Source organism: Thunnus maccoyii, chromosome 6 (assembly GCF_910596095.1).
Source record: "Thunnus maccoyii chromosome 6, fThuMac1.1, whole genome shotgun sequence".
Classification (NCBI taxonomy): Eukaryota; Metazoa; Chordata; class Actinopteri; order Scombriformes; family Scombridae; genus Thunnus; species Thunnus maccoyii.
Window position 1 is genome coordinate 30,201,007 of NC_056538.1, and position 25,561 is coordinate 30,226,567.

The 25,561-nt window shown below is 40.3% G+C and overlaps 1 protein-coding gene and 1 long non-coding RNA gene across 5 annotated transcripts in view; one reads left to right on the forward strand and one right to left on the reverse strand.

Annotated features, from left to right (window-relative positions):
• slc8a2b (solute carrier family 8 member 2b) overlaps positions 1–25,561 on the forward strand; it is a 177,978-nt gene that overhangs the window by 62,837 nt on the left and 89,580 nt on the right. Inside the window, exon 1 of one of the 4 annotated variants that reach the window (XM_042413782.1) lies at positions 19,925–20,008. The exons of 1 other annotated variant lie outside the window; for it this stretch is intronic. The gene's annotated coding sequence lies outside the window, so the exon portion shown is untranslated. Of the gene's footprint in view, positions 1–19,924; positions 20,009–21,339; positions 21,520–25,561 lie in introns of those variants that run through there. 2 more of the 4 variants (XM_042413779.1, XM_042413781.1) reach the window with 2 other exon arrangements.
• On the reverse strand, positions 4,121–6,362 carry LOC121898583. The gene is made up of 2 exons (XR_006096511.1): positions 4,421–6,362; positions 4,121–4,330 (listed from the first exon to the last, which is right to left on the reverse strand). It is a non-coding gene; the product is annotated as an uncharacterized LOC121898583 (long non-coding RNA).

The window sequence follows — 25,561 nt, forward strand, 5'->3', positions numbered from 1 at the left end:
CCAGAAGCTGCGTCAAGTGGCCGACTTCTGGCCACTCCAGCTTGTCGGCAAGGCAGAAAAAAATGTCAGCGTTCAGAGCAGGTTGAAGTCCTGGCTTTTGATTTTTGCAGGGAGCATTTGAACATAATGTTCACCTCAAGTTAAGTAACAGAAAACCAGAAAAAAACCATAATATGTCCCTTTTAACAGATTCTTGTCCAATTCACATCTTGTAAACCATTAACATTGAATGTTGGCATGAATTTCTTGTGAGGTCTTTAGTCAGTGTTTGTGCATTGTTGATTTGTGCACATTAATCAACCAACACTGACATTTTGCAGGGTGATTTGCACTCATACTTTGACTGGATGATCCTAACTTACTGTAACAATACAAACTGTTCTAAAACATTTTAACCAAATCATAGGGGTGACAGATATGAGCAGATTTTAACAATACTTTGACCAAAGGGTTAGGGTTAATACCTTTATTCAGCAGCTCTCTCATGTATAATGAGTTCTGAAAGCTTCTCGTTAAGGAATATCTGAAGAGAGTTATCAAGTCTCACCACTTCATCAACTTCCTGTCTTATTATAAGCTGGTATATCGGCCAGACGTCGGCGTGTGAACGCCATGCTGTGCGTGACGTGACTCGACTTCTCTCTATAAAAGGTTACGGCTCTGTGTGCGGCACCTGTTGTGTGTGTTGTCTCTGATGGCTTCTGCCTGGATACAGCGGTTGGCGGCGGGTAGTAATTGGCTTTCTTAGAAGAGACCTTGAAGACGTCTGTGCCTCTGTGTGTGTGTGTGTGTGTGTGTGTGTGTGTGTGTGAGGGGATGCAGGGTTCAGTAACAAGGATATAAATGGTGATGACTCGAAGAGGACTTGACTCAAGTGTTTGTTTCTGCATGAGTGTGTGTTTGTTTAAGAAGATACATTTTCCATCAGTCCTGTGCCTACCTCTCTCTCTCTCTCCAGTCTTTCCTCTGCTTTCACCCTCTGTCAAGGCCTAACACAGACACACACACACACACACACACACACATACATTATTCTCTCCCGCTGAAATGTGTATGTGTTTGTGGCTTCCCCCCTCGATGTATACATCCTAATAAGGTCAGACAGAGCAGAGATGAAACTGATGTACAGTATGTTTGTCTTTATTACATCCTAACCTCATAAACTCACACACACACACACACACTCACATACGCATACACACACATAATGTAAGGATCTCTCTCTAGTCATTTGCTGCTGCGTTTTTCCTGTCTCTTTCTCTCTCACCTGTTTCTCACTGTGGAAACGTTTTCTCAAGAACTCAAGGACATTACTTCTTCCTCTACCGAAGGCACTTAGTTCCAGTTTTAGCCTCCTGGTCAGAGTCCCTGACAGTTACTTATATTTTAATGAGCTGCACACTGCAGGAGTTGAGTTTGCAGTCATGAACATTTCTGACTGGACTGCAAACTTTGCTAGAATCTCATTTACACAGCGTCAGTTTATGTTACCTCTGGTGACCAATGGACTGAAAAACATCAGTGGCACTTAGGAAATATAAACACTGCTTCTCCAGTATTTACCAGATCAAGCATTATTGCAACTTCATGTCACACAGGGTCCTACTGAACAGTGTTGGATAAATTACTTTTAATGATTACACATTACTCATTATTAAAAGTAATTACATTACTCACTACTCAGCGGCAAAAGTAACATGTTACATCACTCTCTACTTTACTCTCCATCGTCGTTACTCCATCGTCAAAGTTGCCTTTAAGCAACTCAAAGTCCTCCAAACACACAGTTGCATCTTTGGTATTTAACACATGTAGAAACAGAAAATGAGACGTTTATGGTTTATCAAGCGAACAGTTTCAGTAAATCCTTCTAAATAGTTCGGATGGATTTACTGACCATCCATTAGCTAGCGTTAGCATAGCGTTAGCATAGCCTCAGTGACTGCACACAGTCCCGAGCTCAGCCGCACGATTCACACACCTTCCAATCCTGAACTAAACTAGTATCAGGTGACTCCCTCTCTCTTACACTACTCATTACTGAAAAAAAGTGATTATATTACTGTAGACTTTTGCCTCCCCCTTCTGGCAGTGAGTAATTACAAAAACACTATCAACACGTTATATGTTATAGGCTACACTGTAGCCTTCTCCATCACTAGTGTTGCAGCTGTGAAATAGTGGATAGTGTCACACAACTCCCGCATAATGACTCGTTTCACTATCAGAATTTGATCCATTCAGTCCGCTAACATTTGGAAAGTCTAGAAGCATTGAGCGGCATCATTGAGCATGATTCAATTATTTTATCCACATTCAAGTTAGCAGAGGGCTAACCGGAAGTTAGCTAGCTCGGCCGGCGGAAGTCTCTACTGTGCAGGAATGTCCCTCCTGACATGAGATTTGAAAACTCTGTATACTGTGAAATACAGAGAGAATCACCTGGCAGTGATAGGCTTAATCAGCATTGTGTGAACTCATTGGTAAGGGCTTGAATGTAACGGACGTTCATTTATATGTAAAAGTTCCACACTGCAGGTTTAAGAGGTTTCAAACCATGAAGTGAACACTTGCTGTGGATTCCCCTGAACTCGGTTATGCAACTCTGTCTCCTAGAAATCTGTAATCGACTGGTGAGGTCATATTTTATACATACAGTGAAAAATACAGTCACTATCCGGATAGGAGGACAGGAACATTTGGACAAAACCGACTCAGATTAATTTACACTGTGAGGCTTTTGAGGGAGAGAGAAGAGGAGTGTGGCTGAGGAACAAAAGATAAAAAGCAACTGTGTAAAAATAATTGATAACATGTAATTCATGGTAACCAGGGTGATGTTAATATATGCAATATAATATACGATAACCACTGGAGTCAGTCAGAGTGCCCATCACCAGCCGTCAGAACATGTTTCACCAAAACAACAACACTTATGTGTAAGTTTGAATCTAAAACCTTTCCAGCACAAATTAAGTTTCATAATAACAGCCATGAGTTTAAGTATGTGTAAGTGTTAGTAAGTATGTAAAGCTCATTGGATCATTTTTAAGTGCTTGTTAGCTGGAGCGTGATTGCGGAGGTGAATGTGGACCATCTATAAAATCAGATAGGGCCCCAGACACTAAACAACTAGTAGTGGCAGCAGATGATTACACTCCTTAATGACAAAACAAATCAGAAACAAATGGCTTGTGTTGGAAATGGATAAAATACAATTTTAATTATGTATGGAGAAACTGCTCCCCTTGCACTTTGAGACCGTGCGGATGAATTTTAAAGCTGGATATTGATCGAAAGAGGAGCCACTCCCTTAGTAAAACTCTGTTTCTGTCTCTCCCCTCTGGCGTGCTCTCCTTCCCTTCTTTAGTTTCATCCATCCACTTCATTGTAAATTGCCTCCTCTCACTCCCCCTGTTTCTCTCCCTTCCAGTTGGGTGATTAAGATTTCCTCTCCTCCTCCTCCTCCTCCTCCTCTGCTGGCTTCCTCCTCTCTCCCTGCCATCTCTCTTTCCGAACAGTCCCTCCTTCTTGCTTTTTTGTCTTTTATTCCATTTGATTTCCCACAGTCCTGCTGTCCAATTCTCCTCCTCCTTCCTGTTTTCTTTTTATGATTTTCTTTCTCTTTTCTCCCTTTTTTTCCCCTCCACGACTGTCACCTGCTCTCACGCTCTCCAGCTCTCTCTTCATCTTTTCTGTTTATTTGTTCTTATCCAGATGATTTCACCTTCATCTGTCTCCTCCTGTTTGCTTTGTTCTCACTTCTCCCTTCCCTACCTCATCAATGTTGTGCTGTTTTGTGGCCGCACTCCTTTTTCCCCCTCGTTCTGTCTCTCCCCTGCAGCTATTTCTCTCTTTTCTCCTCTCTTGCTTCTGAATCTCTCTCCAAACTACAGATCCCTCTCTGCAGTGCAGATTTGTCAGCCCACACCCAAAATCCATCCTTTCATCACTCTGACCTGGTTGTGATGGATGAATCGATAATTCTAAAAAAGGGGTATTAAAAGTAAATAAAATTACAATCAGGTACCTTTTAATTTTTCATTTGTCTTTCCTTCTTCTTGGGTTTTCTGCAGGGGGATATTTGGCAATTTCTTGGTATCACAAATGTAGACGAAGATGGAGATGATTAAGAGCTTTTATTGCCAGTATGTGAGGGATGGAGGTGGAAGGAACAGAGGAGAAGCTGGCAGGGGCAGTGGACTGGAGGACGATGATGAATGAGGGGGAAATAGTGTAAGGTTATCAGATGGTGGCAGGTGGTAATGGGTTGGAGAGTGAGTGAGCGAGCAAGCAGACAGGCAGGCAGACGGGTTGTGATCCAGGAGCACTAGAACAAGAGACAGCAGTTAGTCAAAGTCCAACACCAGAAAACAATCACTAAAACAAGAGTGGCCCGAAGCCTGAAGTGTACAAACACCGCAGCTGAAGCGAGGACCCAGCGATGAGTGGGTGAAGTACATATGCTGCAGGATGACGAGCATGATGGAAGACAGGTGTGTGCGATCAGCACGTAGCCAGGGAGCCAGGAGAGTCCGGGAAGGAGCGCCACACACCCACGCCACACAGACACACACGTACACTGAGAGACAAACAGGGGAAGAGCACAGGGGGAGGGCGAACAAGAGGAAACTAGACACAAGGTTGTAGCCGTGACAAATTTGATTCAAAAACCGATTCTCGATAGAATAAATTGAAAGGTGAGCACGATTTTTTAAGGCTCTCACTCCAGCGCGCTGTGTGAAAACCATTCGCTTGTGGCTTTAGTCCACTGAAATGCAATATGAAACATACCGTAACTCGATCAAGGTCACTTGAGAGTATGCAGCTCTTCTTTTTTTTTTAAAAAAAAAAGCAGACCTTCATCTCTTCATGTCTCCAGCAGCAGAGAGCAGCTTCTCTGCTGCACAGCTGGTTCTGTGAAAGCAACGTTATCCAAAATGCTGTATGAACGCAGGACTATTGACATGAAACAGAACGTGGACCGAGTCAGAGTTTTATTTTGTAAAGTGCTGCAGTGGGAGTTGGTCAGTCAACTGCTAACGTTAGTCTCTGGGTAATGGAGAGCTATACAAAGGTATTTTTATTAAGTTATTGCATCCAAAATGAAAATGAACTACAAGATAACTGTAGCATATGGGAGCTGTTGCACTGGTCCACCTTTTCCATTTCATTATAACATTATTAACCAACATTATTACAAAATTGATTGATTTTTTTCACCCACCACTTAGTTCTCTGTCCATATCCTAATCTAAATTAGTATCTAAGTCTACTGGGTAGTGAAGTTTCATTATAGAGCAATGATTATTTTATTACTATTCAACACATAAAGCTGCTGTGAGGCTCTGTGCTGATGGCAAAGGTTCATCCTAGTCAACAGCAACATCCCCCATGAGTCTTACTCACAGAAACTCTGAACAGAAAGCCTCATGGGAGCTGTAGTTGTTGAACGCTATCAAAATAATAATTGTTTTATGTTAATGAGATGTTCAGATTTTACCACCCAGTGCTGTAGCAGGTACTCATGCTGCAGAGAGAAATTATTGGAGCACACACAAGAGCAGCTGCTTTGCATATTATTGAAGGAGATAGCTGTGGAATTGCTTTTATGGCAGAAATCAGGTTTTATTGTACAATGAAATTCATTCCAGACCCACTTTTGTAACACTTTTCAACTTCATGTTAGTTAATTGCTGCTATCCAGGGATGTCACTGACTCTTAATCAAGATTCATGGGAAGTTAGGTTTCAGAGTCAAAAAGTTATACAACTAGCATCTTTTCATATGAAGTTTTAGTGGATTTGTTCTCCACTACGTCCCTCGTTCACATGTGTTAATCTGACAGACCAAACTTATTCTGAGCATAAGAATCCCCGTGTGTGTATAAATATATAGAAGTTTGTCATTTTTACCTCATGTAGCAGGTTAACTTGTTAATCACAATCACAACAAAGATACCTTCAGTGTCATGCCAGACACCCTGACACCTTATTGTGTGTATTGTGTGTGTGTGTGTGTGTGTGTGTGTGTGTGTGTGTGTGTGTGTGTGTGTGTGTGTGTGTGTGTGTGTTCTCCGAGCCTTTTGTTTCAGCTCAGAAAAGGTGACAGCTGATGTAGAGTGAGATTACCAAGGAGCGGGGCTGGTGTTGTCTGGGTATTCGATAAGCACACACACACTCTCTCTCTCTCACACATACACACACACACACACACATACACACACACACAAACACACCACACACACACACAAACACACTACACACACATTGTAATGTGCAAAGTAATGAGGAGAATATGGCATGGAGGGAAGGCAGGCCCACCGTAATTATAGAGGGTGACTGTGGGAGGGAGATGGATGGCTCTCAGTTAGACACACACACACACACACACTCTCTCTATCTCTCTCTCTCTCTCTCTCTCTCTCTCTCTGTAAAGTTTGCTGAGACAGATGAAGGGGGAGACAGAGGCAGCAATGGAAGACTGAAGACAGAGGAAGGCGTCTCGCTCCATTTCTCTCTAAATGCGCTACAACAGTACACACAGTGTATCCAGGTGTAGGTCTCCCTGTTTCCTCAGTATAATCTCTTCCATCCTATCCTCTGTTACATGTTATGTGTGTGTTTTTTTTATATTTTTATCTCTCGCTACAGTAATTTGAACTTTTTACAGTTATGCAACAGTACAGATGTTTATAGCAGCCAAACCATTTTTCTGTAGCTTCAGGTTATTTTGTTATGGTGACAGATTAAAGTACACGTCATGTGTTTGATGAGACACACTGTGCAGTCAAACATGAGCTAATTTCCATTTTATTGTCACTAAGCTGGGGCGTGCCAGCTGCTGTTCTTCACTTGGAAGGATAAAATAATTTAAAATCTGGTCAGTGGTTCTTTTGGGATTTAATGTCACTTTGGATTTTAGCTGTAATGATGTCAGTTAAGTGAGAGGAAAAGATTTTTGTTTGCTTTACGAAGTCAAACAACCACAGGAAGACTGAGACATCAGCCATGCCGATCAGTCAGAAACAGTAAGAACTTTTGACAAATATGATTCAGTCCGTCCTCCAGCATTCAGAGAAAACATGTGGTCATAGAGTGATGACTTATTTGAAGACGGTGTAAACTAACAGCCACAGTTTTACTAGTTATCTGACATTTCCTGCGTTCTCTATATAGTCCGAAAATTGTCCATAAATGTTGTCCATCCAGACTTTTTCCTGTTTCGACATTTGCCACCTTTTGATGTGAAATCTGCGTTTGTTGTCATCTGGCTGTATCAAATGTGACACTCTGGCAGACGTCAACACATGCAGCTGATGTAAAAACACCTCAAATTAATTGTGCGTGATCATTTAACAAACACACCTTTTTTAATATCAACAAAATGTATCTGCTTAAATCACTTGACTTACATAATAGTAGCGTTTTATGTTATCATGTGTTCATTCTCAATGTTGAGCTATAAACACCAGATAACATGTTGTTTGGAGAGTTGTGGGTAATCAATGGAATCAAACAGCTTCTTGAGTAAATTAATTACTGAGCACCATGTACAGGAAACAAACCACTTCCTGATTGGAAATATGTACATGGGTTTAAGCGTTTTGTTGGAAGAATTAAGAGCATGCCGATGAAAAAAGATATGAGCACGAGTCTGCAATGAGTCGGCTGCTCTGTAATGTTTTAAACCTACAAAATCCAAAAATAAAAAAGACAGGAAGAATATCTACCAACTGTGGATGTAATTTTGCATCATTGCTTGTTTTCCGTTTAGATTTCACGTCTTGAGTTTTGATGAGTCACATCCTGCAGTTGGATAAAAGCACATTTACATACCTGACACCGTAGCACATTATCTCAACAAATAAAGCAATACCTTCTCCTTTTGTGAGAACGCCTGCCTTCTAATTCAGGGTGATCGTTACACCTGTGTTTTACAAAACAGTTTTTCCTCATTAAGACTGTTTTTCACTTAAGCGTCATTCAGTCAGAGACACTTAGGGTCAAGAAATTACCATTTACAGCAAACGGTTATACGGTTAGATTTGTTCTGCTGTTTGAGGAGCTCTCAAAGAATCCGGGCTGTGACGAGGAGAGCTAATCCCCCCTGATAAACACACAGTACATGAACCTTCATCCTCAGTTAAAATCAACAGTATAAACTACACCACAAAGGCAGGAGGTGGTCATGGTGACGGAGGGAGCTGCAGCAGAGCGTAATCGGCTGAGTGAACTGTGACGGCGTCGGGTTAAAACGTCTGTGTTGTAGCACACCTGCGTGAATGTGATTGGATGTTTCCAGCCACACAGTTGTGGATGAGTTTGTTGAATGCTATATACATATTTATTTGTCTAGTGTTTATAAGAACCTTAAGGTAACCAAACTCCAAGCGAGCATTCATGATAACGTGTAAGCATATGTAGAAAGATCTGAGCGACCCACCAGAGCGAAACCAACTGCAGAGCAGAGAGCAGAGAGGAAGAGTTGTAATTTTATGAACAAATCCTCCTCAATGCAGCACTAATCTTATTGATTTTATACGCAGAAGATCCAGCTGGGAAATGTTGTGCTTCAGAGTCAGTGTGCAGGTTTTTACTTTTCCTTCTTATGCTGGTTACCAGTTGACCTGCACCAGTACGTGATTCGCATATGAAAAAAGCCTCCTTCTCAACAATTAAAGCAAACACACAGAAAGCTACTGTAGCGGGAAACAATATGGCACAGTTGGATGGATAAATAAGGGAATAAAGGGAACCCACAGGAAGATCTGGAGGGATGGAAAACTGGGAGAAAGAGGAAGGAAGAGAGGAATAACAGCAGAGAGCAAAAATAGCAGCAAGGTAGGAACATCCTGCGGCAATGAAGCAGAAAATGTTCTTTAAATTCAATGCAAGTTACAGTGCATACTTTCTATCTGCAGGGGTTGAAGATTGCCACCTCAGATTACTAACTTATTTATAACTTATCATCTTGAGGTATTTATTTAGTTCTCCAATCACTTTGGATGCAAAATAGAAGTTGCTATTACAAATTTAAATATTAAAGATTAAATCTTAGCATCCTTGGAAATCTGATTTTCCATCAATACTGTGTGAGAGTTTTCCTTTGGTGCATTTAGGGACCCAAGGTCGACTTAATCACTTTTTGGAAAAGTCCCCAAAACAACATTTTCTCTCAAACAACACGGATGACAGATCACTGTCAGTACTCATCACGCTCACCTGTGTCCTGGTGGGAAATTAGAGAGAGAGGCAACTGTGAAAGCAAAGCATCTGTTTGAACTGTGCAGCCGGAGCATGTCGGTGACCGTTTCAATATCAACGCACACAAACACTTTGAAATCTGTGTTTGTGTATTGAAGACGACACATAAGATTTCAGTCTAAAAATTCATCATGTTACACTTTTATTTGATAAAATTTATAACATATTTTACCACTGACAGGTCATTAAAGATGGGAGGAAATCAGAAAGTGAGAAGATGAACACATTTAATTCTATTTTAGGCTTTTGTGGTGACAAATTTAGATGCTGCTTTAAAGTTTTGTGGTTGAAAATGACTCTAAAAAACTTAATGTGGTCATTATATTAGATTGCTTCTTTTCTAGAACACAGTGTGGAGGGAGAAAAGGGAAATTTTTCACATGGCGACTGAAAATTTGGCAAACTTTGGCAGGGCAACTGTGTCTGTGCGTTAACTTCTGAGAGAAGCGGGTGTTGTAGCAGGGACAGTGTATTAAGACATTTACCTGTTTGCAGCAGTAATTTACCTCTCAGATCAGGCAAAAATGTGTATTTAATCCAACATGAAAAGTTTTAAGAGCCAACAATCTACCAGATTGAACTTGAACTTAATTGTTGACTAATTCCTCCCATAAAGCTTTTGTTAAGAGTGTGTGATGTCAGTTCTGACGTACAGTTTGCATTATAATCAATATTTCAATCAGAAGCAAAATTTTGTTCACAAGACATGATAGATGTTTTATAAACAGCTAAACATCAGGTTTTAATCAGAGACAGTATCTTTGAATGACAAATTACAAAAACACAGATAAAATTTAAATAGGTTGAAAAAGTGACCATTAATCAAATATCCTCCGGAACACAAGAGAAAACTAAAATACAAACATTTGCTTGTATTCCTACAAGACCAACCAACATGAAACTGAGGCAGTTTTATTTATATGTATTATTTATTTCCTGGTTGTTGTGTTGTCACAATTCCAGAAGAGCCATCGTGTATGTGTGTATCTGTGTGTGGAGACGAATCTGTTTACGTCCTAAATAGTGCAAGTTTAAATTCTGCTTTCGTCCCTCATTGTCTGTGTGTCAATATGCAAGACAATAGAGAGGTTTGGTGGGCAACAAGGAGAGGAAGAGGAGATGACGCTCCGTGACTTTGAAACTATAAACATCAGCAGCAGCTGGAAGAGGAAAGAGGGAAATAGGATGGATTAGGAGCTCTTTAGTATTTAATAGTATTTAAATAGCACCTCACAGTGTGTTTAGATGCAGAATTAACCCCATATTGTCAATGTGAAAGTTGTGTGTTTTCACATTTGCACTATTTGGATATAATCTAATTTGCCAGCGTGCATATTAGAATCCATATCTGTGTGTTTACTCAACGTTTACAAAGACATCTGTTGTTGTTTTTTTTAGAGAGCTGCGTTGAATCAAAAAGACATTTTATTCCGTTGATTATTTTCTCATATGTAGTGGTGTCTGACCATCACTCCAGTCAAATGGTGTCTGTAAACATACAGTATATTAATAATAAATTAGAAAGTAAGGTTGTATTTCCACAGTCACCATTTTGCTTTAACACTCAGAAATTTACTGAGACAGGGTCAAGGGACATGACTCTCACTTTTTCTCTTTTCTCCTGCATCACCTTCTCTACCTCAATATACCAGATGCATAAACCCCGGGCACAGTCTCCGGCAGCTGGTATTCTGGGAAATATAGGAAATAGCAAACTGAACTGGATACACATGGGTGGTCGAGGGTAAAGTTAAATTATGGCACTTTATCATGAATATACAGTACGGCTTCTGAAATGCGCTGAACGTTGCTGATTGATGATATGTAATGATGTATAAAATATGTAATGGGGGTTTTCTATTAACTGTTCTAGTAGTGGAACTTCTTGTTCGCCAACAGACTGCTAATAGCAAATTATCAGAAGATTTATAAAGAGTTCTGCTGACTACAGTAAGTTAAACATAAACCCTGAAGTCATTGCCAGCTATTTCCTATCGCACATGCCGTGTAGTGTGAATATATTATGAGGACATACAGTGAACATGATAATTTTATGAACCCTAATTCTACAGTTAACCCTCTGCAACACATGCCCTCTCAACAGGATCTCTACTGCGGAAATCTAATCTGTAAGTCTGAACACACTAAACTTATGGAAATACAGTTCAGATAAAATGTTTTCATTCCCATAGAAGTCAGACATCTGGTTCTCGTCAGTGTAGAGGCACAAATATTTGACCAAAATTATTATAAATATAGGTTAAAATGCTTAATGTTTCAGTCCTGGTTACTGGTGGCAATGGAAACTGCATTTCACTTCTACAGCTCCAAGAATTCTGTTCAAAATTGTACTTAAAATGTCAAAATGTATCGACCAATGAGAGCAGTGAACACGCCTCAAACCACTCGTCTGTCAGAAAAGTAACTGGTGAATCAATTTACAGCGCAGCCAAACAAATTATGGGCTGAGTGGATTTGTCGCATCAAGTTGTGTAAATAAAGAGAAAAGTTACATGCATGGCGCAGTAAAATTACCTTGATGACGAGGACACATGCTGGTTCTCAAAAACGGTAGTGAGAGCATGTTGCCTGCAGCTCCACATCTCACTGTAGTTGCTCTCTTTTGCTTTATTTCACCCTTTCAAAAATTTAAATTATCTAATGACTAAAAGCATCAAAACAGATTGTATTATTTTGCATTTCCTCTGGCTGCTTCACAATAAATGCCACTTAAATGCTTTTCATGTGAATTAGCAACAGTAGAAAATGTCTGTAGAGAGAGATCAGTAAACAAGGAGGGTATCAATTAAATAAAATTGGTAACACTAAAGTACATGCATGCATTGTTCCCTGTGAGTGTGAAGGTAATTTGAATCTTGTACAGGAAGGCAGACTCTGCCAGTAACAATAGAAGCTATTGGTTTGTGGTCTCCCGTTTTGAAGCCTTGAGTTTGCATTTTGACCGTCGCCATGTTGGATTTTTGGAGCCAGAAGTGACCATATTTGGACGAGAGGGTGGAGCTGACCCCAACACTAGCTGCTAGCTTGGTTAGTACAGTGCATTTACAGTCTATGGTTAACCGTGTTAATGCTAACGCTAATTTTTGCTAGCGAAAAACAACTTAAAAAGGCTTAAAACCATTAAAACAAAATGTACGTACCGTATAGTGACAGTTACGGCTATATTCTCTGGTTGCGTTACCTAACCAACGTTGTCGCCGTGGTAGCGACTTGCCTGTGACGGCACCTACCTGTCACTCAAAGCGACCCTTAATTATGCCTAACTTTAAGCCTTAATAAGATTTAAACGGGTGAGCTCTATAAAAATTCAACCTCTGTACAGTTGTCATAAATGCGGAAAGTAGCTCCAGAGACCAAAAGCACTTTTTGTACCAGGCTGTAAACATGTTTATTTCTGCTGTAAAGTCGGACATTTTAACATGGGGGTCTATGGGGATTGACTCGCTTTTGGAGCCTCAAGTGGCCATTCGAGGAACTGCAGTTTTTGGCTGCATTGGCTCCATTTTTCAACTCCAGAGAGGTTTCTGTTTGGAAAATACGTGGAATGACTGTTGAAATAAAAATCTAACCCCTGCCTACTATAACTATCATCAAAAATGCAAGTTTGAAATAATTAAATCCTTGAGGAGTTTAACTTTAATGTTCTCGCTTCGATGCACCTCGTTCTTATCTTGTCTCTACATCCTATATTACCCAGAATGCCTTTTGACAACCCTGGGAGTATATGTTTGGGCCTGTTGTTTTCAGATGTTCGCATTCATTGGTTGTCATCCAGAATAAATGCAAAGGGACGTTTCATTTTCTCTTTGATATGAGATAAAATCCTCTACAGTCAAACCTTCGGGATGCAGCTCAGCAGCTGAGAGGTTTGGCGTCAGCAGCTCGTTGTTACACCTTCTATTCCCCCTGCACCGCAGCAGGCTGTATTGCTTTCTAATCTCATCTAATGCAGTGTGTTTATCTGAAATGGATGATCCATAGCTCAAACTGCTGCTATTACAGACCAATATGTTGCCGGGAACAAATTGTTTTTAACCCCCGTCATCATTCTAATATGGTTGGCTGAGCTTATGTCTCATTCCAAGCAGCTTCTGCACATAACAGTTGAATGTTAAGTTAATGGTTTTCACTGAGTCATGTCATCATAATCCATGTTTTCCATGACGAGGAGAGAGTAATTTATGGTCATGAGCGTGAGTATATGAGGAGACCGTTTAGTCGAATTTGTTTTTGTGATGCATTATGTTACGTGGATGACATCAGGAAGGTGTAGTGTTGTGTAAAGCTGTTTATCACACAGCTCATTTTGATTTGAGCTGCTTTTATACAACAGCAACCATGGTTACCTGATTTTCTGAAGAGGGATAAATGCGTATAGAGGAATAAAAACTGTGAAATGAAAGAATGACATGGCAGATGACTCATGATTTCTCACTGGAAACATCATATTCTAGTCATTTTCAGTAATGTTACATCAAACATACAGTTACCATCACCTTGAGAGGTATAAACAGGAAGTATTGTTCTTATAAATCTTTATGATACAGATTCCTGGTAAACAGGACGTTAAACATAGATTAAGATTCTTGATTTGGCTTCGGGATGCTCCCTTCATCACTGTCTTGCCTCTTTATTGATTTCGTCACCCTGTATGCTGTCCGATTCGAGACGCTCTGTGCGGAGTTTTGTACCGAAAAACTAAATCACAGTTTTCCTCTGGGCTTCCCCTGTGGCTGCAACCTGACAAACCATATAAGCTACTTTTATGCCATGGAAAGTGTGAAAAGCAAAGAGAAAGAGTTTTCTTCAGAAGACCTGCTCCCCCTCTGGCCTCCATACAGCTGCAGGCTGTTGTTGTATATTATAAATTGTATGTCTTACATACCGTGCATGTCCCATATGTCACGTATACCTTGATGTTGATTAGTATTCATCATTTAGCTTTGGGGGGAACCGAGACACACCACGGTTTGATAGCTCATATGTCTTGTAAATGTCAATTATGGTACTTCAGGCTTTGTAACAGCAGCGAGGTGATGAGTGATGCTGCTGACCGCGGGGGGAGCGAGGAGTCTGAGGCTCGGTTTAGCAACTGTGTCGGGTCATCTTATAGGTGTTAATGGTGCTTCAGTTAGCCTTAAATAACAGTTTATCATTTAGAGAGACAGACAGACTGAGAGGTGGTGTTATAAGTGTGATAAATGTGAAATCATCAGAACAAAAGGATGAGGATTACAGGTTTGTATGTGAATGCCTTTACTCCTTGAAATACCATGCAAGCTAACCAGCAGAGGAAATGAACCAAAGACCAATATGGCCAATAGTTTTAGCGCAAACTAGTTTTTCCAGATCAATAATGTCAATTATAGTAATTTACATCTAATTGCTTTTTCTCTCACTCAGCTGCTTTTTTTTCTTCTTGGTTTAAAGAAAAAAAAAGAAAGTTGTTTGAAGTTTAAGGAGTGAAATTATAGGAATGAAGGAGGCTAAGATGAAGACGTGTCTGTTTCATCCGGCTGACGACTGATGTTGTCTTCTCTGAGTAAGCAATTGGCTGAAATACACAGGATGACATATGGGACTCAGTTTGATGTGATTAAATATGCTCTCTGAATGATTCTCGCCAGTTTCGGCACATCAGCATCTTTTGTAACGAGGAGGCTCTGAGCAAAGCAAATAACAGTCATATTTCAGTGAATTGTCACTTGTTAGAAAACATTTCTGTCCCCCCTGCTTCAAAGGTATTCGGATTGTCTGCTGGGTATTAATTTGGAGTTTTGCCTTTTCTCTTCTGGCTCCATTTGGGATATAAACCTGTAGTATTTTGTAGGGCTGTAACTAACTATTAGTATCTGCCAAATATTTTCTTGATTAATCGATTAATCATTTTGTCTGTAACATGTCAAACAATAATGAAAAATTACTCCAAAACCAGAGAATCCAAATATATTCAGTTTACAATCATATATGACTCAGAAACACAACAAATCCTCACATTTGTGGAGCTGAAATCAGAAAATGTTTGGCATTTTTGCTTTAAAAATGACTAAAACGATTAGTCATTTTTGTGTCTATCAACAAATTAATTAAGGGGCTATTTGTTTCAGTCATATTATCCTGTTTTTCATACAAATATTCTATTTATTTAAGATTATTTTTGGCATGTTTTTCCCTTATTTGATAGCTGAAATGGCATTGTGGTTATGTGGTACATCTCAACCAGTAGGGGCGCAACACAGATATTGATTTTGATATTAAAATTATGTACCCAGGCGCATTAAAGGATCTTAAATTGATGAAGAGGGGCAAATGTAAAATGTCTTAAATATTACAGAAATGTCTTGTGTAGATAACTGGACCAGTACTGTCCCATGACTATACTGGACAAGTGTACATTATATAGCTTTGCAGAGGTGGATCATTTAACTAGTATAAAACATTAATTGAGAATATTATTAAACAGACTTGCAACCAAAATAATTGCAAATAATTAAGACTGTGAGAGGCAATTAAGTATAAACACTAATTTTACAGATGTTCCACTATCTATCATCTATCATAACCATCAAATTTTAATTTACAGATGTTCACAACATGAATACGACGCTGGACATGACATAACTGTAATAATAATAGAAAACCCTCATTAGTGATGTGTTACTGGTGGGTCCAGAGGCTGCTGTGTGTCCCCTCTGGAGCTCTGTGGGAGGTTTATTGTATAATTTTATTTTAATGCGACCTGTTCCGCTGTTAGATCTCAGCAGGAGCTGCTGCTGCCATATTATACTGGAGCCTCATTACTATTCTGAAACTATATATACAGACAAGAAAATCACATTTCAGCAGCCGTCCTGTTCATGTCCATTTTAGGAATAAGCCATCTGTGAGAAACAAAATGCAAACACACATACACACTCTCTAACGCCTCATATTGCAATCGGTTTCACAATTTCCTAAATTCCACCCCAAAGACACCGTGTTTATATTTGCATAAACCAGAAGACTCGACATATTTCTGTTGAGCTGAAGGGGGGAGATGTGATGGATTACAGGATGAGATTCCAGGGAGATTTTTGTTGTTTCATAACCCAAACCGCTCGTTGTACAATACTGATCTGATGTAACTGCCCTAATATCTTATCTTGACACTTTATTTAGAATAATTTCATATCTGAATCATTTTAAATGTTATTTTCTGGTTTTATGTTTCCTCTGTAAAGCACTAACATAAGAGGAAGTCACGTCGATAAACCTCTTTTAGATATGACTGTCAGCATAGATTAATGCAAGTAACGATTAAAAAAATCTTTACTTTGCAAACTTTTAAAATATCTGAAGAAATTTGAAAAAAACTGGATACGAACTTTGAATGAAGACGTTTCCCTGTTCATGCAGACAGATCAAAAGCTCTTCTCACTGCAGACATTTTGACTCGTGAAGGCAGGAAAAAGCTGGAGTGTAAATAACGAAGAGATGCCTGCGAGCCCAACTCACATGCCATGCTCTCCTCACTGCAACATATATCCAACACACCCTTAAAATTAAGCCCTCAGTGCTCTGCTCACACTTTGCTGTGTACCTGCGTTTGCTGCCACACCGCTCACGTGCTTCCTTGCTGCCGTTCATACAGCATTTCAAATCCACATCACATCCACCCCATCATCCACCTGCAGGCTCTGAGTTTATCTTCCCCCGGGGGGGGAAGTTAGTATCGCTCTGACCTCGTCGCTCCCCACAAGGGAACATTGATCTCACACAGCAGGGAGCGGGGAGCGACCGGGTCTAGAGTCTAGACGCCAAACTCTACTGCTGTAAAGGTTATACGTTTATATAATAATTTACTCCATGTGAGTTGACTGACTGAAATAACATGAACTCCATTCATTTAATTGTCCCAGTAAGTCATGTCAGTCAACGCACAATACAAGAGTCTGGAACTGGCTCACCTCAATGCAATGCAGCCGTCATTAACGCTATTCATTTCTTTCAATTATTATTATTTTATTTTAGTATTATATATAATTATTGCATCTGTGCTTTTCCTGCTTTGACAAGTCAAAAATGTCTGCCTGTAAAAGGTTTTACTGTCAGCATGAAGACATAAAAATCACCCATAAATACTAGCTGTCTTACACAAACCCCACCATCAAATCCAAAAAAAATGTCTTTTTATATCAGCAAAACATGCACGAGCGTCTAATTTTAAAGCAGTTTGACGCTATATTTTGTCTTCTATAAACAGTTATTTAATAAAGAGAGAAGGGAGAGTGGACATAGCAACTCAAAGTAGTTGGTTAAAGGTTACGGAAAGATTATGGTTTTGGTTAAATACTGAAAAAGTGAACATCTTCTGAGTGGTACTGGTAGTATTTTAGTGGTATTTAGTGTGAGATGATAACTGGCAGCAGATCTTAAAGACTCTCTGCCTTCCTCCCGCCTCCCAACACTCCCTGTATTTCCCACAGCTCATCTGTTCATGAAGTCCCAGTATAGACGGGTTCTTGTCTACAAAAAACATGTAACTACTCTGTCACTCAGCCCAGCGCCTGATAAATCCTTCTTCTCTCTCCCATTACAACACTGATCGCCTGTCCTCCTCCTCCTCCTCAGCACCTTTCCTCCACATTTCCTCATCCGTCGCTTCCTTTTATCTCCTCCATCTGATTATAAATCCAGTGGAATCTCACTGCTGATACTCTGTAACTAACCTGAATTTTAAATCATGATACCCTGTCTGCCCCATCTCTGTGCCTTTTATTTACATTGAACCTCTTTCATCTGAAAAAGAAGTGAATTCCTAAAACTCTGCCGTGATTGTCACAGCTTGTCCTCCCAAGAAAAAAACGACAGTATAGGTCGTCAATTCAGTAGCCAAAATTGACCTATAGTTACGTTTGAGTGACAGATGCCATCTAGTGTCCGTAGTAATGACCTGGAGAAGTGACGTAGTTCAGATGACGTCTAAATTAGGTGACAAATTTCCATATTCCGAGGTGGTGGGTTGGTTGGATGGCTAGATAAATATCGCTGTTCACTTCCTGTTTCCAACCACGAGTCGGGACAGTTTTTTAAAAACTATGATTGTCGTGGTGTTTACTGTCGCAATAAGAACGAAGGTTTGCGTAACTTTAAGGAAGTAGTAACTTTAACCCACACCACGTTTCAAGTGATCATTTTAACCCAAACAGAATGTGCAAAACTCCAAACTGTATTCAATGACAAGGCGTTAGAACATTTTTCAGCTGACAGTATCTGAACAGTTTAGGTTCTGGTTATTTTAGGCAACTGAAGCACTTAATCCGAAAATCTGACTGTTCATATGAGGTGAGATATAAACCTCATCGTCTGGTGTCAAAGAAGAACACGCTACACGTCCATCAACCTCCAATTTCAATTTCAAGCCTGAACTTTTCTATAAACGTCACACTTCCTGCGCTGGCACTAAACATCTTGCAGAATTGTCCAATTTGAACACAGTGTATTAAATCATCAGCATGCAACACATCAAACTCTATAAATTATTACATTCACAACTGAATCAGGAGGGGAATAAATGTGATCAGTTCTGGGATGAGACCAACCCAACACCTCCTCCTCCGGGAGGCAGGAGGAGGCTTCGCTCCAACTGAGAGAGGAGCAGTGAGTCTTCACAGCTCCCCGCAGGCTGCACTGAAACAGCACACATTGACTTCTCACTTCGACAAGCTGCGTCACAACGATACATCACATTATGCTGCTCAACTGAGCTTTCGGTCTTTCCAGTCAACCGTAAATGTCACTCTAAATTCTCAATTTTGAATGCTTCCATGCAGGACTTACGAACTGAACCTCCAAGTCATTCGCACACACCTGAAAAGATTTTTTTTTTTATTAATAATCTGCCATATCAGCCGGCAGCCTCTGAGCTATGTCAAGGTGGGTCAGACCGTTTTACTGGCCAGCGCGTCAGTCAGACAAAAAAAAAAGATGTTTTCTCAGGAGCAGACACTAAGCTTCAGCCTCCGTGTTAAAAGTGTCAATCAAATCCTTGATGTGAGACATGTCAGCCTGTGAGTCATGACCACGAGCGCAGACCGAAGCCTTGACTTTAAAGGAACACACCTCCTACTTGTAAGTGTTAAGCAGATTTATGCTGTGAGGAATTTAACTTTCACAGCAGTGCTACAGTAGATATACAGTATGAGTTGCATTCATTACACTCCCAAATGTTTGTGAGAGAACATGGAGGTTTGCATTGGAAACAGCTTCGCTATCTAAATGAAAATGAGAAGATCACTGAGCCTGTTTTCCATCAGCTCCGTGTTGTTTCCACCGTCTTCAAATCTTCTGTGAACATGCAGAGAATATAAAGCAGCCCCCAAAACTGACCAATCACAGCCATTGTTGTCTTCACATGACGCCGAGGAGGTGCAGGTCCCTCACAATACCCCTATAAATCTGCCATAACATATAGTATAAAGGAAAAATGCCTTTCATATGATAATTCAGCGTGAAGTCAATGCAGAAAGAATATAAAATAAGTCCATAAGTCCCCGGGGGGGAGGGGGGCGGGGGGGAGTGTGGGAGAGTTGAAAGGGCCGTGTGGAGGGAGAGACATGAAGCAAAGATACTGAGTGAGGTGAAATATACAGGTGCACGTAGGTTAGTTATTGTTGTTTGACCCACTTATCAACACGGTCAGCAGATCAAACAGCAGCAAACAACTCGTGGAGGCAATGAAGGTAATTGAAGAAGCGATTTTTGACCCTACGAGTCATTTCAGCTCTGGAGATAAAGGATTGCATACATTTACAATAACATAGTAAAACATATAAATAAGTAAAAATAGAAAAACTAAACTATGCATGTTCTCCTCATAAAGCTCCAGCTCAGTTCTGTCTGGGACCTTCTCAGCTGTGAATATTGAACTCACTAAATTATTCACATAGCTTTGAGTTCCCAGAAGAACCTCAGTCTCAGAGGCACATGCAGTACTGTACCCTCACACACACACACACACTTTATCAGATGGTACATTATGAAAATAGTATCTGATGCAAACCAGGATAAAACTTGCAGCTTTCATATTGAATATGTGTGTTTAAGATGCTTTTGTGCTCCTGTCATCTTTATCTCGGCTAAACTAACATCATATTTGTTTGTACTGCAGTCAGTAAATAAATGTACTTGTATCAGGGATATATTTAACTCCACAGATCAGATTTGAATGGATCTGTGGGGAATAATCATCACTGCAATCTGGCAACATAAAAGCATTTGTTGCTGGTTATGTTATTTTTGTTTTGCGTGTTTCCAAGTGAGTAATTTCTTTAAAATTACATAAACTGTTTGTTAATAGATTATGGGACAGACATTGCAATTTAATAAAACTATTTCTAATGTGCAGTTAGTAACTTTAAATTAGCAGCGTCTGTGCGATATATCAGTTTAATTTTACATTTTAAAGTCTCTCCGAAGGTACAAAAGTACAAAATTAGCTCTTCTGCTAATTTCAAACGCATGTGGAGAACAACAAAGCTGAAATAGCTTGAAATACTATTGAAGTCAGAAGCACCGATTCTGTGGATGCTTGTGAGTTTGGGCGAGCATCCATGGGGAAGTCATCCTGTTAGGTCACCATATCAGACAACCAGTAACGTTGTACAATGAAGTAAGTTGTAGTAATTTAGCATCACCTTGTGCAACGTGGTCCGGAAGTGCACGTAAACATTCACACTAACTTTCAAACCAAGGCCGTTGTAAAGTGAGTTAACCAGCAACACATCCTGTCCATCAACCAGAACTCTTGAAAAATAGAAACATTTTTAATAAAACACCAGAAACCAGAAATGCCGTTCAGTCGACACCTGTGATGAGGTCACCATATCAGACAACCAGTAACGTTGTACAATGAAGTAGGTTGTAGTAATTTTGCATCACCTTGTGAAACGTGGCCAAAGGGTGCACGTTAGCATTCACAATAACTGAACTGAAAAATAAAATTTTAATAAAATGCCAAATAGATACAGATAGAATCTGCAGAAACTTCAGCTGACTATTCAAGTGACACCAGAAAGATGATAACTGTATCGAAGTGTCTGGATAAAATAAGATGTATGGTTGAATCACCTGAAGCATTTGACACTAGTTTAAATGTACTAATCCTAACGTGTGTAGCATGTGCAACACACAGATGGCCGACTTTTCACCTTCCATTGAGAGAGAAACGATCCTGTCCAGCAGGGTGTGTGAGGTGAGTTTCCACCCCGCGTTCGGAGCAGGTGGAGTGTTTTTTGGCAGACAGCAGCTCCGAGCTGTTTGTCACATCGCTGCGGTTTGAGTCCTGAGCAAGTGGAGTGGGCGGATTTCTGCAGAGCACAGCAGCTACTTGTAGGTTAAAACGTTGTTGTCTCTGTGTGTGTCTGAGCCGCTAAGAGAGCCTAAACCCCCCCCCCCCCCCGAAAACAACAAACATAAGCGCATGCCTACGCACATCACCCACTCACACACACACACACACACACACACACACACACACACACACAGTGCACGCTCACACACACACACACATGCATAAATACACACAGAGCATGTAAACAAAAGCCACAGAGAAGCTGAGGAGGTGACAGGTTAGTGTGGGAGAGGAAGTAGTGGGTGTAAATTATTCAGGTGGTGTGTGTGTGTGTGTGTGTGTGTGTGTGTGTGTGTGGAGAGAGGAAAAGACAGATGGGGACAGGAGGGGGGTGGGGGGGGGGGTTGGAGGGTTTGGGGGGGTAGATACACTTTCATTTTTCTGTCTTTCCTTCAGAAAGATGGGTGAAATAACAGTATAGTGCAATGTGCAGGGAATTCACAGTTTTACTCTTCTCCGTAAATCTATCAATCTATCTGTCCATCTGTCTATCGATCTGTAATTCATCTATCCATCACCCATCCGTCCATCTGCCCTCGTTCATCTTCCCATCATCCATCCTTCCTCATTAAGTATTAAGTTTTTTTTTCTTTCACTGTCATATATTTTAACGTCTCATCAGATTTCTCCACACTCATTGACATTCTTATGATTTAAGTGTCCAGATACAACATAAATCCCAGCTAGACATCATCGTCTCTCACTGTCCTCTGATTCAGTATCTCTTATTTACTTCTCGTCTTCCTCTCTTCGTTACCTGCTCTTCCTCCCTCATTTCTCCCTCTCTGAAGCATGACTCGTGCTGTTTCTTTCTGTCTGCGACAGAGATAAGGTCTGCTGGGTTTAGGGACCAGAGGAGGTGAAATAAGCGCATATCCGCCCATCCCTGTCATCACGTCCCTTCCTCCTCCTCCTCTTCCTCCTCCTCCTGCTGTCTCTGCTTGCTGCTTCAGTGATCTGTCTCACCTGTTATATTACTTTTTAATGGTAAGAAACAAGAGAGAAATGCAGAGAAAAAAGGAGGAATTTTCTATCAGATATCTGTCATTCTCTTTCATCTAATATTGTGAAAAAACATCAGATTAATGTCGACTCATAAATGAACAAACGCATAAATTGAGGCTGTGTTAATAAACTCTCTCATCGATCCATTTCCACATCTGAAACAAAGTAAGATTGAAAATGAGGAAGGAGGTCGATAAACCTCTTGTAGGTACGCCAGTAATGATAAAAAATTGTTTACTTCTTCACTTTGCAAAATTCAGAAGTTTTAAAATGTCTGAAGAAATACGGAGAAAAAAAAAAACGCTGGACATGAATTTTAATTGAAGATGTTTCCCTGTTCATCCAGAGAGATCAATAGAGCCTTTTCACAGCAGGCATTTCGACTTTTGAAAGCCACATACTGTTTATAAAGACAAATGTAGTGGAGCCGGTTTGAAGGCCAGAGTTTCAGCTTATGGTCGGTGCCATCTTTTCCATTTGGAGCCAGAACCTTCCAGATAAGCAGTGTGGGGTGTTGCCTTTCACACTCTGGAAACAGGCCCCGCTACCTCGGACCCAAGCTAACGCTAGCTTACTGGGAACACCGACAAGTTAACACTTGGGCTAACGTTAGCTACTTTAGCTAAATTGTGCTAACAGGGCAGGAAACATGATCAAGTAACATTAAACTTAACGAAATACTGCAACAATAGTCCGACTCATTGCGAGTGCCGGAGCCGGGGAGAGCAGCGTGTGAGCTAACTGTCGATCGCAGCTGTCAATCGACGCCCACACGGCAGACATCAAAGCTACTACAAGACTTCAAATCTTATTAATGGAGCAATTATTTCCAAAAATGACCACCAGTACACTTGTTAGAGGGTCTGAATTTAGCGATTGAGTCCAGAATGATGTAAATAGTAACATTAACAATGGCGCCATTCAGTTAATTGTCCCAGTAAGCCATTTCAGTGAGTGAGCATGTACAATACCAGAGCCTTGAACTGGCTCGTCTAAAAGGAGTGCAGCCATCATTAATGTCATTAATTCCACTGGTGCTTTTTCCTGCTTTGACAAGTCAAAATGTCTGCTGTGAAAGGAGTCTATTGTCAAAAACTGTTGTCACTTAAGTTCCTGTTGAGCAACTGATTCATTAATGGACTAATAGCAGAGAAATAGCAGAACTGAAGAGTTTAGATCAACTGCAAAACGCCTTCAATGGAAGTCAGAGCACACTTGATGAAAAGGAACAGGAAGTGAAGGGTGGAGACCCACAAAAAATGCAACAAAATCTTCTTCAGTAACACTATACGCACACATTTATGTGGATAAGATGAAATTAGATCAGTGTCAAGAGCGGAGAGAGAGAGGTCTGATTAAATTAGATTGACAGGAATATAGATGGGAAAGGACAAGAGGCCGAATTCTCTGCTGGAATGATAAATATACAGAGCCGGAAGGAGAAAGAGGAAAAAAAAAAGAGGTCAGAACAACAACAACCAACAATGTAATTAGAGAAGAGAGAGAGAGAGGGAGGTCAAGTGAAAACACACAACTAGAGCGTGATTAGAGGAGAGAGAAAGAGAAAGAGAGAGGAAAGGGTGATTGAACAGCCCAAAAAAAAAAAAAAAAAAAAGCACCACAAAGAGAGAAAACAGAAAGAAAACGGTCCCATGAATACATAAACACACAATTAGGAGAGAGAAAATGAAAGAGGCTGATTGAAGTCGAGCACAATTAGGAGGAAATGAGAGAAAGAGAGAGAGAGAAGAGATGCTGGAAGTGTTTGGATGCAGTAATCTGAAAAGAAAGAAATTAGTCCTCAGTTTCCAGTTTATTTATTGTGTAGAATACAAGAGGCCTTGATGCGGTTTACACAATCATCTCACGCTGAGTGACTCCATTGTAGCGTGACGGTAGCCTCCAGAACCTCGCTCCTCGCAGTTATGACTAACTAGTGATTTAATTCCTGGATGAGGAATGGAAGGAAAGACGGGAAGGAGGACTCCCACGGCGGAGGACAGTTATGGAAGGAGTTATGTGGAAGGAGCAGATATGTGAGTAGATTAGCACAGATACATCATGATGCAGGATGCTGTTACTGTACAGCGCAACGCTTTCCAGCATCTATTTGTCTCAGTGCTTCATTTTAAACGACAGATGGGCGACAAATAAAAGACAAAACCAACAGTAAGTGTTTCAGTAAATTGTTCCACCACCAGATTGTTTGATGTTTCGATGTTAGGGGTTTGCCTGAATACAAATACATTATTCAGCAAAGCACAAATAGTGGGTTTTATACGAATATTTGTTTCATACAAATGTTTTTAAAATTATTTTGGGATAAAAAAAACAACACAGGTTGGTTACATTACTATCTCAATGTCTCTCCTCTGCTCCGCTATAACATCTATTAGCAGGTCTCAAAGAGGGGAGTCACATCCACCTGCTACATGACGCACATTTCCAAATTTGGACATCACTCCTGGAGTCGGGGGGATAAAGTTGAGCTACTGACACAAGTGAAGTGCTCCCAAGGGACTCTCCATAAGGTTAGGTTGTAAAAAATAGGCAATAAATGAAAAGGGCAAAGCAATTATCACCTCTGAAGTTCTTCTCTATGCAGACGTTACACGCTGTGCTGTCTCTGTGTCATGGGTGTATAAATAGTTAGAGGTCTGTCTGCAATGAGGCGATGAGTAAAGTTTTAGCTCAGTAGTCACCGCAGTTGTTCGACTCCAGTTTGAGACCCAGTGTGGGGGCCTCCTTCGTAAGGTAGTTTATTCATTAACACTTATTCTAACACTTTAATTTTCTAAGGCATAATAAAAACAAAAACAGGATTTTTAAGCCTCTTTCCACTTTTATCCGAATACAAATACAAATAATTTTGCTGTCT